Genomic DNA, 5,527 nt, shown 5'->3' with positions numbered 1-5,527 from the left:
GGGCCTGGCTGGTAGTTTCACACTGCTGACCTTGTGGTTAGTAGCCTAATGTGTAATCACTACACATTGATAGTCTCATCTGTTTAGCCAATGGTTTAGAATTAACATACTGCCGAGAAAGGGAAATCACATGAGTAAAGGCCAGCTAGGAAACACAATATAGGGACTGTTGTCTTGCAAGGGTTAAACTCATATATAAAATTTATTAATAAATCATTTTACTGGGGGCTCTTACAGCTCTTATAACAATCCATACTTCAATTGTATCAGACTCATTTGTACACATTATTTTCAAAACATGTTCTTTCTACTTGAGCTCTTGGTATTAGCTCCCCTTTTTTGCCTCCCTCCTGAACCTTCCCATCCTCATGACCCCTGGTAAATTATTATTATTTTAATGCTTTTTTCTTTTTTCCCATGCCATGTTGCCCCATTCATAATTCAAACCAGGCACAGGGCTTGGGTTGAGGAGTTTACAGGGCACGTACTTTGCTTCCGTTTTCTACAGTCAACGGAAGGGCATAGCCTGTGGTAGGTTCAAGGAGGCATATTTCAATGTTTTAAGCTGTCTACTGTCTCCCTCCTCCCACGTTTCTGTTGTTCGTCCCCCTGGGGGGTGGGTTATCTGTTGATCATTGTAGACAATCCCCCATTTCTCCCCCTTCTCCACCCCTCTTCCTCCCACCCTCATGGTATCGCTACTCCTATTACTCTTCCTGAGGGGTTTATCTGATCTAGGTTCCAAGTGTTAAAAGCTCTTATCCGCACCGGTGTACATGTTCAGGTCTAGCCAGATTTGTAAGGTAGAACTGTGGTCATGATGTGGCAAGGAGGAAGCATAAAAGAACTAGAGGAATGCTGTGTGTTTTGTCGGTGTTGTGTTGCATCCTGGCTGACTCGTTCCTTTCTTGTGACCCTTCTGTGAGGGAATGTCCAATTGTCTATAGATGGGCTTTGAGTCTCTTTTCTGACCTCCATCATTTGCATCAATATATTTGTTTGGGGCCTTCTGATGCCTGGTACCTGATCCTGTTGACACCTCATGCTCACACAGGCTGGTGTTCTTCTTCCATGTAGGCTTGTTGCTTCTCTGCTAGATGACCGCTTGTTTAACTTCAAGCCTTAAAGACTCCAGATGCTATATCTTTTACTAGCCAGGTAACATCAACTTTCTTCACCACATTTACTTATATACCCATGTTGACTTCAGTGATCATGTCGAGAAGGGGAGTATCACAGAATGTCAGGTTATTAGGATAAAATGTTTTTGCGTCGAAGGAGTACTTGAGTAGAGGTCCAATGTTCATCTGCTACCTTAATACTTAACATATAAATATATATACATAGATCTATTTCCCTATGAATATATTTATATATGTACATGTCTTTATTTGTACCTCTAAGAATGTCTTTTTTCTCTTAGTTTTTTCCTCTATTTCTTTTTGCTTTCCTCCTGTCCCCCTATCATGTTCACCTTCGTTCGACTCTCTGTACTTTCTCTCGGCTACATTGCACTTGACTAACCCCCTCCAGGCATTCTACGCCCTCCTCACCATCAATTTTAGGTCCCTTATTGTTCCCTTGTCCCTGGGTTTGTTGATTCCCCCTTCCTTTTCTCCCACATCCTCCTCTCCTGTGTATCCCTGTAGCCATAGGCCCCGTTGTTTTCTCCTTGGGATTGGTTGTCCTGCCTATCTTATATGGGTAGACATGAGAAACAAGAAAGAAAAAGGAAAAAAACAAACCCTACAAATAGTTCCAGGTCTGTCTGCTGGAGCAAGGGTTAAATTCTTAAGTGACTAGACACGATCCACACAAATAATGGGGGTTGGTGATAGGGCAAATCATCCAATAATATTCATTAACAGAAACAGAACCAAGCCTACCAGATTAGTGTATTAAAATAGCAAGCATATGTTAGTTTTGGGCCACCATTCCAAAGGCAACCTCAAGACAAGACATTCTAACCAAAGTCCAATATCAGTTAGTTCTATGCCCTTGGGCTAGTATTCATCGGCTTCTTCTCACATCAGGGGGTTTCAGCCTTAAGTCTAATGGGTATAGGTGAGTTTGAGGTAAAGCCTAGTTCACTCAGTAGGGTTTCCATATTGGGTACCTCTGACGTGGCTTATGAAGGATGCCATGAACCTAGAAAGAGCAGAGTGCACCAACTGGGTTACCAAGGGCTATTACATGGAAACTATGTGTCAAATCAGGAACTTAGTACCTGGTATAATCTCCCCTTGGGTTCCACACAAGCACCGGCTAGCACTTCCTCCAGTTGGGAGGATGCTCCGTGAGTTTTCCTACCAAAAGAGATGTAATTTCCCTCTCTGAGACACACATGCCCTCTTACACCCATCTTCACCCCATCTTGATTGGAACTTCCAGTAGGGCTTCCCCATCACTCTGGTGGAAGTATCCATTGGATTGGGGTGATTTTAGCACAATTTTGTGTGGCAGAAAGTGAACAATCTTATCCCTCTCCTTAGATTTTGAAAAACTGACCACAGCTGAAGTGAGGCCCTCTCGGTCCAAGTGGTTTCCAAGATGTATATCCATTCTTGGGCTGTTTCCAGCTCTTTGCTATTGTAAACTGCACTGGCATGGCCATGAGAGAGCAGATATCAATTTCTTTGTGGTATATATCCAGCATAGGTACTGCTGAATTGTACAGGGTTCTATTAAAGGTGGGGGCTGGCGGGGAGCAGTGGGATATTTCATGAAAAGAGCCCTCACCGTGGAAAACAATCGTGTTGGATGTAAGGAGAATGTTTGCATGTGCTAGAAGACATAATAACTGAATAGGAGGAGCGATCTTCAGCAACTTAAGAGTAGAAGACTGAATTTCGGCCCTTAGAAGAGAGCCCCGGAAGAGTCGAAACCATTGCAAATGGAAATGTGGTCCTCAGATGACTCGTTTCTTCTTGAATATGGGCGTAGAGATGGCTGATCTTCTAGTTATTCTTCTACCTTCCAGGACCCAACGGTCCTTCTTGCTAGGAGCATCCTCTTCACAATGAGAAATGCCACAAAGGTATGCTCAAGCAGGTTTCCCTGAGCTCAACACCTTTTTTCCCTTCTGAAAAAACCTTCACTAGTCAATCAGAAAAACATACATATGCCAAGTCTAACTCCTCAGTATTTAGCAAATAATCATCGAGGAGTTTTTACACGAGCTGTTTGCTGACCTACATCACCCACACTCTGCTTCTCTTCGAAGGGACAACTAATTCAATTTTGCCTGGCAGGGCACTGTAAGCTGCGGGGCTTTTTGAACAGCTGTGGAAAATAGCTACGACACTGATTCTTAAAATCCGTTTGGAAGATTAAATAGGGATTTCATGCAGTATTTCAAGCATTTGTAAGCAATTTCTCTCTAGATGCTTTTCAACCATTCTCTCTTATCATAATTCAGTTGTAGAATATCATCTCTACAGGGAAAAAAATAAATAAATAAAGTATCCTGGACAGAATCTCAATTTTTAAACTAAAAATGTGTTTTGAAACGGATTCTTAGCTCAAAGAAGATAACCAGTGGTCAGATTCAAATAATTGAACAAGTGGCTCGCTGCCCTTTAAGTATATGATTCTTTTAAGTATAAAACAGGATATACCAGAAGGTAGTGTATTAGCTCATACAGTTAATACTTAAATAAGAACAATAAATGAGGTACATGTTAAAAAAGAGTAAGGGATGTATATGAGGTGGGCAGCTGGCCCCCTTAGAAAGAGTCCTGATTACATGTGCCAGGACAGAAAATTAGCTACTTGTTCTGCCAAACCGTGTGAACCAGCGGGATCCCATCATGGAAGATAAGCCACACCTGTCCTGCTTTCTCCTGTCTATATCATTCGAGTTCAGAGACATTTTCTTGGAAAGATCTTTTATTACTTCTTTACTTAGAAATCCTATTCCTTGGAATATTTGGCGGAGGATTCCAAAGTAAGAATAATGATTTAGAATGTTCCCAGGAGGAGGATGAATTGAAGACTTTTCACTAAAATACAGAATCCTAGTCTGAGATATATTGTTACATCTATTACCAATCACAATGACTTGTTCTCCCTGATTCATGTTGACTTTTAAGATAGGCAAAGTAAGCTAGAGATCAGCAGATACCTTGTTGACCTCATCTTAAAATGAATTTCCTATTCAGAATTCCACGGCTTTTTCAGCATTTGGGCAAGTTAGATCAGCAAACATTTTTATGACTTCCTTTAAAAAATACTATATGATTTGTATGAGCCCCTAATAAAATGTTTAAAAAAAAAATACTATATGATTATAGCAGTGTAGCTTCAGTTTCTCAAGGATCATTGCTTATTTCTTCCATAAACTGTGAACCCCCTGACACTTAGTCCATTTGGACGCCCAGTGACCCTTTAGACACAGCAGAACTGCTCCTGTGGGTTCACGAGAATGTCCATCTTTATAGGAGCAGGCTTCCTTTGCCATGGAGAAGTATGCTTGTGGAATAACATAAGATGGGTCTGTCTAGCTAATAACAATAACACCGATAACAGCTAATATGGACTTTTCTCCCCGATGTATACCTTTCTTAGTCATTCTACATCTATAGTGAAGAAAATTGTTATTATTTTAATCATTTCATAGACCAGAACTAAAGTAAAAATGATCATGGATTGCATGAATTCAAAGAGTTCAGGAGTGTCTGTGACCAGATTCAAATCTGGGACAGAAGGTAGCGAAGCCTTCTTGCCTGTCCTGTAGAATACAGTTTTGCCCATGATCTTGTGCTGTCGTTGAAAACAAATTGTTTAGCACAGCAATCAAGAGTCCACAGACGTTAGCCAGATTCTATCACTTCAGTGCTCTGAGAGAAACCCTGAAATCTAGCCAAGAGTCCAGATTAAAGAGCAGAAAAAAAGTGTTCTAAAAAGACATTTCTATGCAAGCAAGTATCTGTGCATATGGTGTAAAGTTAGTGCATATGTATATATAAGGAAAATGAGTGTCATTAGGCAGTGCTTTCTCTTCAGTACTGTTAATTTTGTTGCTGCATGGGGTGATCGTTGTACTATTTTCTTCGCGCATAGCTAAGCCATTCTTCACTTTGATTTTCTAGGCACACAGCGCACCTCATAGATTTTGAGTCTATTATACATATTCCTAATTTGTGCTTTTGTGAAGGCCATTTTACTCATGTTTATGTCTACTGTTCCTCTTTGCTTCTGTGAAACTTCTCCAAACTCTGTAGTTCCCTCAAGTACCAAATTCTCTGATAATCTGAAGGAATCTTCGAACCAAATATGTATCTTTTGTTTTGTGATAATTTAAAACATCGAGAAGAATGATTCTTGTATAGTACTGACCCACATCCACTGATGGCTAACATTTTGCAATAGAAGCAGTCATTGTAGGTAACACAGAACGTTGTATACAGTTCTTACTTAGCTAATGTAATACAAGGAAATACTTGAATTCTTTTCAAAAAGTGAAGGTGATTATAAGCCATACAGTATTTCCTGGTTCTGTTCAAATTACTGTCTCTTGGTTCATATA

The 5,527-nt window shown here is 40.4% G+C and overlaps 1 non-coding gene across 1 annotated transcript; it reads right to left on the bottom strand.

The window, feature by feature from the left end:
- Window positions 1-420: 420 nt before the first annotated feature.
- Window positions 421-548, bottom strand: LOC115871499. The gene has a single exon (XR_004047343.1). It is a non-coding gene; the product is annotated as a small nucleolar RNA SNORA51 (small nucleolar RNA).
- Window positions 549-5,527: the final 4,979 nt, after the last annotated feature.

The sequence above is a fragment of the Echinops telfairi genome, unplaced genomic scaffold, assembly GCF_000313985.2.
Source record: "Echinops telfairi isolate 266 unplaced genomic scaffold, ASM31398v2 ScPeMD7_5868;HRSCAF=6743_0, whole genome shotgun sequence".
Lineage (NCBI taxonomy): Eukaryota > Metazoa > Chordata > Mammalia > Afrosoricida > Tenrecidae > Echinops > Echinops telfairi.
This window is presented reverse-complemented; position numbering and strand designations above follow the sequence as displayed.